This window comes from Pollicipes pollicipes, unplaced genomic scaffold (assembly GCF_011947565.3).
Source record: "Pollicipes pollicipes isolate AB1234 unplaced genomic scaffold, Ppol_2.1 Scaffold_7261;HRSCAF=8764_pilon_pilon_pilon, whole genome shotgun sequence".
NCBI lineage: Eukaryota > Metazoa > Arthropoda > Thecostraca > Pollicipedomorpha > Pollicipedidae > Pollicipes > Pollicipes pollicipes.
This window is the reverse complement of record NW_023597054.1, coordinates 55,523,783-55,535,269: the sequence shown is the minus strand read 5'-3', so window position 1 is coordinate 55,535,269 and position 11,487 is coordinate 55,523,783.

Sequence of the window (11,487 nt, the reverse complement as noted above, 5' to 3'; positions counted from 1 at the left end):
ATGGGTGTGATGAAGTTGACGGGTCAATGAGGGTCCCAGTCAACAAAAAAGCGGGTTAAGTTGCTTCTCGCAGTGTCAGTGTGACAACAGTTTAACCATCCACCAGCAATGAACTAGCCATGAAAGACCCGCATCCATCGTAAGATACGGCATAGGTGGACTGTTGACAGTCAACAGTCCCAACATCACCAACACGAGAAACCTGCGCAATCAATAGTTGCGAACACAACGTAGCATGCACGTTGCAGCATACGTACGGCCACTTTGGGGCTAAATCATGGTTTTACTATCTTTGGGGCATGGCCCCATTTAGACCCCCTGGATCAACACTTGGCTAGAGGTCAGAACGCTGTACAGAAGCCTGAGCGATGGCCAGGACGTCTTATTGTCGTTTTTCATCTGAACGCAAGGATCAAGTGGCCTAAAACAGAGAATAAATCGGAATTTAAGAAAAGTCGGGTAATTTCGTATCTGGGATCGACGATATCAATGTGATGGCCCACTTCCTTTTCACTCAAAACCTATTAAAAAGGCTCTCCTCTGATTTTTTCGCGGCTTTCTCCGCAACAATTTAGAACATGTTATTGAAGCATTCTGAAATCTTTATTTTTTTCTACGCATTGTGACAACAATTTGGGTACATAGTACTTTCAGAGGCGGTTTCAGGATGCAGTAGTGAGGGCGGTCTCCAGCGGATTCAGTGATGATGTGAAGTTGATGATCTCACTGAGTCAGACGCTCTGGATTGATATTTATTGCGAATAAGACAGCTGCCACATAAGCATTTTCATTGCAATTCGGCGAGAACAGCATGGCAGAGGCGGTTACAGGGCTCGAAAACGGTGTGTTGGCACACAGTGCTAGACAAGGGACACTTTTCGGTATTTAAATCAAAACCCTTGCAGTTCCGAACATTACACAAGCATTAGAGAGCTACGGTGAGGAAGACATGTTTAGGTTTTGCGAAGGAGGTTTGCAGGAGCATAGTCCCCAACTATGCCAGCCCTATGGTGCTATGAATGGATGGGGTAGGAAAATGTTTTCCCATGTAAAGCTGCAAATTTGCACCATTGAAACACACAATAAACATGCACTACTAGCAGTTGCACTGCATGATACGTGAGAGCCACTGTTATCCCAGTCGTAAATTGTGCGGTCTTCAGGCACAAATAGGCGAGCACTACGTTATCATCAATGCCTAGCTCACGGATTCCCTTCCAGTGCATTGACCATTATGCTAAATATGAGGTATGGTTGGTGTATAAAACAAGAAAGCTTAAGCGTATCTCACTCCCACCGTACCAGTCAAGCGCAGTATGTGCCTGTGTTGTTGTTTAAATAAGCCGCCTAACTGCGCAATAAAATCAGACCAAACCTTGGAGAGATGAATTATTAGTTTTGTGCATGATTTCTAAGTTGCTGAGTTGTTAATTTTACTACCCCTTTAGTTAAACGTTTTTAAGTGATACGTTTGTATGAAGTCGCTCTATTTACGCAATCTAATTTAATGGTGTATTATATATGCAATTGGTTTCATGTCACTTGGCTCTTGCTATACCAACCAAAACGTGATCATTAATAGCTGTGTTGTGTTTGCCAGGACACTCAGGTTTTTGGAAGGTTTCGCAGCTTGATGAATAGCAATAAATCTTGGAGCTAACTCGTTGATTTTTTAACCCGAAAAGTCCGCCAAGTCTGGCCAACAACCCGGCTGAAAGCCTGCGGTTTCTTGCGGACCCTTAGCGGGTTGGTGGGTTGGAAAGTTGCGCTTCTACTCCACACGCTACAGTTTAATCCTCTCCTCGCATAAATCCTCATTACGTCACCTTATTAACCGCTCCATCGTGTCCTCCGTGTTGCCAGAGCATGTGAAATTTTTCGTGAAATGCCAGTTCACGAATCCGATGATTGTTCACATGTAAGCCCTTTTCAATCTATCTTAAAACTACTGGTGATCTCAAAAATCGCTGAAAAAGTTTATTTCAACTTGTGTCTTATACCAAAAGACCTATTCTCCTCATCCTATAAACCTATCGGCCGTGCTAATCCACGGAGGACGCCATGCTCGACGCTGCCAACCGGATTTCAAAAATGGGTCGGCGAAGGTGAAGTTGCGTCGTTTTCAACGCTAGACTTGGATAAAGCGTTCGACAGCGTCGGCCACGGCGTCCTGGACAAGGCCGAGTGTCCTGGCGTTCAGACAGCGCGATTGCGGAGCTAACTGCGTGACCGTAAGTGGACGTGAGCGGCCGCTCCCCTACTCTCAGTCGCTTGGCACACGGAGTAGCGCAGGCAGCCGTGGTTGGAACAGTCCGCTTTCTCATTTTCATCAGCAACCTGTCCGTTTCGTTCTAAAACTGACCGAGTCCACATGTTCCCACAGCTTTGCTTTTTCTGTTTATCCGTTTGGGGGAGCCGTCTGTTGTATTCATCGGACCCAAGAGACGATCCGCCTGGAGGCCAGGCTGGTGACAGGGGTGTGACGCTCAGCGCACATTACATCTGAGTTGGGATCGTTAGGGTGGCGGAGAGTGAAGGAGATGGTCAGCCAGCACGGTGGTATTCAGGTACAAAGAGCCTTGACCAACAATCTGTGTCTTTGGCAATCAAGGCTATGCTTGTTAGGCGTGCCAAGGTCCCTGCCGTAGAAGCTGGAATGCTGGAACTCACGAGACGCGAGCTGGAGGGGACCCAACGAGCTTTTGCATTTAGAGAAGTACTGTCTCGAAATGTACGTTGCTTTTAAAAACTCTTTTTTCCTGTCTCTTGGCAATTATCCCGTTGCATTGTACAGTTGCGTATTTTGTGTTTATTCACTGGTTGTGTGTATTAGAGACGCGACTTTTCAATCTGCCAACCCGCCAACATCGGACCACAAGAACCCGCGGGCTTTTAGCCAGGCTGTGGCCAGACTTGGTTGGTCTTAGCTGTCCCAAATTCTAACAAACCAAATCATCCATTTTTGTTGTTACTCATTTTTCTGAGTAGTGTGCTAAGCTGGGTGTGCTGCCAAACACCCGGCAGTTATCAAATGTCATATTTTGATGTTAATAATAACAGCACCAGTGACAGGAAATCCGCGGCAGACATTGCACTGCAGTAAACTTGTTTGTACAATTGATCAACTTTAAAAACACATTGCACGGGAAAAGACATGAATAATGAACCAAATTAGCAAGGCTTCGCCTGATTTTATACAGTAGTTAGTTGGGTGTCGTGCAAAAACAGCTACATACTGCGCTTGACCATTATTACGAGGGTAAGGTGCACATAAGATTTGTTGCGCTATACACAAACCATACCTCATGATCCATATCAATGATCGATTAAATGAAAGGGAGATTGCCTGGCTTTCATTGTCATGGCCTTGTTCATTTGTTAGCACAGCCCTCATTTACTGGTGCATCAAATGCCCAACAAAAGTCAAAATGGAAATAGGCGCCGTGGATAAGGGAAGGTTGTCTACCCATAGCTGAAAGACAGAATTTACAGCGGGAATGACAGTGGCTCTTACACATGATATGCTTCGCCTTAGATGCAGTATCATTAGTGTCTAACATATATGTCTTATTGAGGTTCCTTTTCCGTTTGCTTTTTCCAACCCTTCTAATATCTCCACCTGTATGCATGCTTGCGTCAAAAATGCCAGTGCAACATCTGACGTCAATCAAACATTTGATACAGATCGAAAGTTGCAGAGCAGGTTATATGAAATGCATACCGAGGTTCTGGACATGATTTTCTCATTTGTTTTCTTATATAATGTTTCCTGTGGCATTAAATATCTCACGGCTGCTAGTGGTAATGCTGGATTTCAACGATGCCACTTGAGTTGCAAAGAATCTGTGACACAAAGTTATTCGCCATCCTTGCTTTTACGCGGCTTCACCCAGACAGCGCGGCGAGGTTGTGGTGTGGGATATGGGTGGCAGAAAGAGGGAAATGTGGATCATTTTTAAGTTTTGATGTATAAATTTCATCGTATTGCATAATGCATCTAATTAAGGAAAGTAAACACAAGATAAGAGTATGTGTTTGGTTCTTGAATACAGTTTGTGACATTGCGCCGATTGTGACACATTCGAGTAGTGTTTGTACCCATGTACTGTGTAATAAAATGAACTTCAACTAAGGGACCTTCAGAATACTTGCAATATCCAGCATTCCTTACTCCGTCAGCACAAAATCATCAGCCGATGCATGCAATTTAAAGACATAGCCTGTGGGCGACTCAGATAAGGTGAAAGAATGAGATCTCTCTTATATTTTGGTGATAAGCAATTTTGAAATTCAATTTCTTCCTCATCATTTGTAGTAGACAGTGTCATACATTAGATAGCAATGACATTGCAATATATACACATCTTAAGAACAGCAGGTTTAAAATTGAGCAGAAATGTCAAACTGCAGACTGCACCTAACTTTGTACTTGCGGGTAAATGTCAGCTGAGTATTGCAGCTGAGCGGGAATTTGCAGGCTGTTCCCTAGCTGGCGCGGCTACGCCGGGCTGCGGGCTCACATTTTCGAAAACGATGCATCTCTTGGCTTCTCCGTGTACAAATTCGCAATAACCAGTGCCCTGGTGAACCTTTATCAGGGAGTATGACCACGAGCGACAGAAGAATGGAGTCCTCGTGGGTTTCTGAACTAGGGATGCAGCTAAACACTTATATACGCCCCGTCATTGTAAAGGCGGGGATGCGATGGTGCTCATGTGAGAAGCATTCACGATGTTCTCCTTAAAATAATGATGACAATCCTTCCTTTTCCGAGCTCTGGTTACACCCATACCAACTAAAGCTAACGTCAAGAGCGTGAGTTCGGTGTAGGTGACCGATATTTGTCCCTGATTGAAGTCAGGCTGCGAATTATTATGCTGCAAAATATCCATTCAGCGTATGTTGCGCGCCCAACTCTCAGACCTAACCCTGCACCCATTCCACATTTCCAACGCACACTTGCCACTGTTCGCTGTGCCAATAACCCACGACGTGCCACTGCTGGTTTCAGGAGGACTTCCGTGGCTGCAGGCGTTCTCCCGCCACGGTGTTTTCCTGCAGCTGACGGCAGCGCCGACCGAACCACACGTCACGTGTCCCATCACGCACGCGGCAGACGTCACGATCGTGTTAGCCAATGGCGGCGGCGGCGTGCTGTGCCCACGTGACGTGGTCTTCGGCTGGACTGAAATGCGTCGGCGAGCGGACGGCGGCGTCACCTTCGCCACAGTCAGCTGGAGTGCCGCGCAGAGGAAGATGGTTGCCGTTGATGACGTCGACTGTCTCGGCGGTCAGCTGACGCAGCGGCCAGGCCGCAGCGTGGCGCCAGTTGACTTCCGCGGCTTCCTGCGCGGGTTGCAAGTCAATGTCAGCGCTGTCGGGCGGATGAACGGTAACGCTGTCGTGGGCAGGAACGGAGGTCAGCTAGCGCTGCGCGACGGGCCGCACTCCGACACTGAGCACGGCGTCCTGCTCCGCTGCCTCTCTGAGTTCCTCGGCTTCTCTATCTCTGTCAGAGTCGTCCGCCGCGACAGCATGATACGTTCGTTCCGTCGTCAGGACAAGATGCTTGCCAGCAACGGCTCTGACTTGTCGATGAACCTTCTGTCGCACACGATCAAGCGCCGGTCGATGATGCGGTTGGCCTTTCCCACCGCAATGGCGATAGACCGAGTGGCCATCAGCACTCCCAGCGCTCAGAAGAGGCCGTTCGAACTGGAGCACCCCTTCAGCCGCCCTTCATGGATCGTTCTGGGCGTGCTTCTGACCGTCCTTGCCCTTGCGATGGTAGCATGCAGGACCATAGCTGTCTTCAGGGCCTCTGAGGTAGACTGTTTCTGCGAACAGAAGTCTGTCTTCATCTCGAACTTATACGGCCTAGTCGGCATGGTGTGTAACCAATACGGCTCCGGAGTACCAGCGCCCGAAGGTGTTTCACGCACCGTGTTCAGCGTGCTCTGCTTCGCCTTCACCTTCCTCGTCACCTGCTTCTACTGTAGCGTCATCCCCAGCTTCATGGCGTTGCAGGAGCCCCAGTTGCCCTACTCTACGGTGCACCATGGAGTGGAGGCGGACACTCTGCAGGTGGCCATCTCCAGGGGTGGCAGCATCAGCCACATCCTGGCCAGCAGCCGCGACCCGATACTGCGCCTTATCGCCAAAAGGAACCACGAGAGACGCTACAAGGTCGAGGTCATGTCCCAGGGACAGGCTCGCAAGTGGCTGCACAGCCCCAATCACGGCATCCTACTTCGAAACCGCGAACTCGCGATAGTATTCCGCGAGCGCAACGACTCGGTGTGTCTAATGCCGACGGTGATGCTGCGCCGCCACCACGGGATGGCCTACAGCCGCCGCTTTCGCCACGCCCGCCTGCTGGACCTACTTCTGTTGCGCATGGCCGAGGCTGGCCTGGTGCGCCGAGCGCTGCGCCACAACCGCCCGCCGGAGCGGCCGCTCTGCCAGCTGGACACGCGCACGGCCAGCTGGCAGCCGCTGGACCTGACGGACGTGTACACCGTGTTCGCCGTGCTGCCGGCTGGCGCCGCCGCCGCCCTGCTGCTGCTGGCCGTCGAGCGGCTGGTGTTCTACAGGACCGGCCACGCGGTCCATGGTTGCCGACCGTGAAGGCAGCTTGGGGAAAAATGAGGAGCACCAAATCGGGAGTCTTTAAACTGGGAACTCCTACCACTTACAGAGAGTTTCAGAGAGAGAGTGAATTGAGCTGCTGAACGACCTGCCTGTCTCCGTCTCTACTGCGCGGGGTTTAAGCGGTGAGATGGAGATGGAGAAAGAGCGACAGAGGGGATGCTGAAAGCGGGTATGGGTGCAGGGATTGGAACAGATGGGTACAAAGATGAAGTAGGATCCTCCTTGCAGAGGAAAAGAGGTGCGTGCTGCGTTTTCAAGGTTTCCTGCTTCCTAATAGCCCGAAAGTTTTGAAGAAAGTTTTTTCATCAATACTCTGGAGTTTCGCAGTCCAGACATTCTGAAACCCTCGACACGTTTGTATAGCACCATCAGTGGTATGAAATTAGCGACCTTTCGCATGTTTGCAGGCTCTGTTTGACCCATGCTGACGCGACTAGGCAACGCGCGGCGCTGAATGCGGTCTGCGGCGCAAGCTGAATGGATTCGTGAATGCACCGCCCATCGATCCGGTACTGTCGCGGTCGATGGGTTTCGGGCAGATTATCTTTTGGCCCACCCAGCACATAGGTCATTGGTGCCTGTAAAGCCACCCTCCTAACGACTTCTGCTCATGTATGTATTTGTTAGTAAATTGTCCTGGGTACAGCTGGATAACTGGTGTATTGCAGACACATCGTGGAACGTCGCAGACTGTGCCAATTCTATCTGGTTTAATGCATTTCAGTCACTTGAATGACTTTCAAATAGCGGTTTACTCACGTCTCGTTCTCCCGAATCACGTTCTGAAACGATTACATCTGATAATTCAAATTACCGCTGCATGCATATCACAGGATAAGATAGACTCCGGCCTCCATGAATGCCGGAAAATTTTCGTGTTTTATTGATCTCAACAGACGTTTGGTTAAACCATGTTCAACAGAGCACATGTTTCATTTAACGTTCCCTTTAACATTTTTGAAGAAAAAAAACCAGCAGTCAATTTATACAAAGTGACATGAGCAGTACCCAACGCCCCGCATCAAGGCGGAACGTTGGGATATAAGATATTAAGTCAGTTTCCGCGCCTTAACGCGATAACCCCCTGAGTTTGTCAGTCTTATCCTATAACAATGTGTAACGCTATAACGCTACGGGGGCGCTCGCTGTTTAGTTTTACTTGCAGTGCTCGCCAATAGCGTGTGCTGGCAACAGCGTGCTACCGGTGCGTTTGTGCGCGTGCGGTACGTCGATGACGCCAGGTTTGTGACCCCTCCAAAACATCACCGAATGCAGTCATTGGATCTCAAAGCTCAGGCAAACCGAAGGAATGCATAACTCCCATTTGGTGGTTTCAGGGTATGTGAGACAGTGGTTGAGCTCCATCGCCATAGTACATGCCCTTTGCAATAGTTATGCGGAAGGATTGAGGCGAAATTTTAGTACCACGGATGGTAACGGATGGAATAGTCGCTCAGACTGTCGTTCCGGACCGGTGTGTTAGTATGTAAAAAAACCTCAGGCAGATAAAGTGGCTGTTCCCCACTTGTTTTGGTTCTAAACCGAGATAGCCATTTTGAAGACCATTCAGTGCAGCTCACAGCCTTTTACCGGGAATGTTCCACATTTGAAGATACTGAGGCAAGGATCAGATATCATGAAATGAGCTCACTTATAACTATGGCATACTTGTAAGTGCTGGGGACTTTTCTAGACAGCACAACTTCTCTTTTGAATAAATAAGCTCCTCAATAGGTCAGTTTGATTGCGTCATTGTACCTTCTACAACATTGATTGAGACCCAATTGATGGCCGTTATACCTGGACATCGTGCCCACGAACGCTAGCTATGAACGTCTAGACAATTGCATGTGTAATGGCGTTGATCGCCGCATGACCAATGCAATAACAGGATGTGATCGACACTGTTATGGTGTCATCGAGGCCCATGTAACCTTGAAATAGTCTGCAAAAATAGTCCGCACGTAAATAGTTCGCCGGTGTGTAGGTCAGAAACTGGGGGATTTAGGACTTGAGAAGGCCTGCGAACTGTACTGAATGATCTTCAAGATGCCTGCATCTGTTTATAACACCATGCAAACGTGGAACACTCCCTTTAACGGGGAATGTTACACTATTGAAGATCCTGGGGCAGTTGTTAGATATGATGGAAAAAGTTCGCATGCACCTATTGGTATGCTCGTAAGTGTAACATACCGTTCTAGATAACAGTCACATTTAGCATATACGCTCCTCAGTGTATCATCGCTTGATGACGTCATGACTTTTATGACGTTGCAGAACTGTCACTGTAGCGAACGGGCCGGCTCATTGACAGTTCTTTACTTATCGCAAGGTGGCTCATTACTTTAGGTGCGAGCGAAGAACCTGACGACTGTTGTGTGCACGCGTTTTGGCCCTTCCGCGTAGTGTCCTGGTATATGTGTCCGTGATTCTGCACTGTTTTGGTTGCATTCGCGTTTTCAAATATGGTACTATTCTTAATTTTTCGTCTCCTAGTATCATATTCGTCATAATTAGGAGGAAGCCCAAATGCCTGCATTATGTTTCACAAAACACGGTTCGTGATCGATGATTGCATTTGATGCGTTAAGCTGGTTTAAAGTTAATCGTGGTCCACTTACCCTGTGGTTCGTGTTGATGTACTCCAGACACAAATAAGTCAATGACCATATTTGTCGTAATCTAGAGTACAGTACCATCATCATCCCATTTGGCTTTGATAATTTTGACATGTTGCATTTGATTTTTATCTTTTGACTTTTTGCATTTAACTTCAATGCTTTGACTTTCTAGCATTTGACCTTTTGCCACTTGGCTTGTCTGCCTTCTATTCCCTTTCACTCAATGCCTATTTGACTTTTTGTGTTTGGCTTTTATCTCTTTGGCTTTTGTCTGTTGACTTCTTGTCCTTTTCATTTTTGGATTTTTGCCTTCTTGCCGTTGAACCTTTATTCTGTTTGGCTTTTTGCCAGTTGACGTCATCTCATTCGACTTTTTGTCCTTTAACTTTTTGTCCCGCCAACGAGCTGTGCACCCGCCATGAGAACGCAGCCACATCGTCAGCTGGACCACGACGCGCTGATGGCCGCCGTGCTGTGCACCCTCCATGAGAACGCAGCCACTTCGTCAGCTGGACAGCGGCGGGCGGATGGCTGCCGCGGTCCAGGCGACGAAGTGACTGGCGCTCTCGCCATGGGAACGCAGACACACGATCAACAGGACCGCGACGAGCTGATGGCCGCCGTTTCTGTGGCATACCCCGTCGCGGACCAATCGCTGCTGATTGGGGCGGCCCCGAGATGGATCGCTGTGGTGTCGCTCTGGTGGAGTGCGTTCAGCAGCTGTATAGGACGGGGAATGGGGCTGCGGAGCTGACCGCTGTAGTGTTTTTTTTGGGGGGGGGGGGAAGGAAACGTTTCACATGTGAAGATTTGCAAGCAAGCATCAGACATGATGGAATAAACTCACTTATAATTATGAGTGTACTTTGAAGTGAAAGGGCTGCTTCAGACAACACAATTTTTATTAAGTTAATATGCTCCTAAACACGCCGTTGTTTGGTAACGTCATGGAACGCCTATATGACGTTCACACATTCCCAGCCTAACCGTGCGAAATTGCCACTCACTTGTAGTGCTTCAAACTCGCCGAGAGATGGTAGCACGGGCCGGAAGTGTTCGCTGAGCTAAATATCACTATGCACTCGTGTGGTGGCCTTTCTCGTGGGGCTCTTGCATATTTATCCGAGACTTTGAGTTGTTTGACTGCATTCGCATGCTCGTTACTCTTAAGTTGTTCTATTACATATCTTATTTCCGTAAGAACTAGCAAGTGACGAAACCATGCCGAGCTCCGTATATTGCGTAACAAACAAAATGTGATAAACGTGGAAAACGTTGTGGAGGTATCACAGGGAATGAACGGGTCGACCAATTGGCCAAGGAAGCCATGACGGCCCTTCACACTACACCCATCCCTGCTGACCACGTCGGTATGGAGACATCCATCCGTAAGTTAATAAACGTCTTGGCAACAGCAATGGACATAAAACGGTGGATTCAAACTTCATGACATCAAACCAATCATTGCATCTTTGACATCAGGAAAACGCACGGACTGTTTCGAGGCGAAGTTGTTACCCGTCTTCGACTTGGACACGCAAAGCTCACTCATCGTTGTTTGTGTTGGCAGCAGCCTCATCCTCTTTGTCATCCATGTTGTCATCTTCTTGCAGTCAAGCATATTATTTCTGAATGTGGCAAATGCCAAGAAGAATGTAATATCCTGCAAACCTATTGCCGTCAGCTTTAAAAACCTATAAGGCGATGATCACCCACATTTGCTTGATATTTTGTTCGATTTCCTATAACGTACAAACGCGCTTCAAATCTTATGAATAATCGTGGGTAACGCCTTTTGTAGTTTCTTTCTCTTCAAGGCGTGAAATGCCACGGGAAGAAAGAAAGAAAAGAAAGAAAAAGAAAGAAAGTAAGAAATGTCAAAAGAAGAAAACAATGCGTGAAATGCGATGGAATGCCGCAAGTTCTAGGCTGAATTCACCTGGCACCTGTCCATTACCACATTGTTACTAGGTGTGAATCTGAAATACATTTTCGTCGTATTGCAGCATTCTTTAACAGCTGCGCTGGGAACGGACTAGCTACACGCTAAGACAACTTCGTTCGGTGCAAAATATTTTCCCGCAGTGCCTCGGCGACATTTAGCTGGTTTACTGGCTTCAAGACTGCCCTCTGGCGTGTTGAGTCTCGGTTGGTTTGACTGGTGCCTCCATTCGTTTCATGCTCTCACATGACCCGACGCGAAGCAAAAACT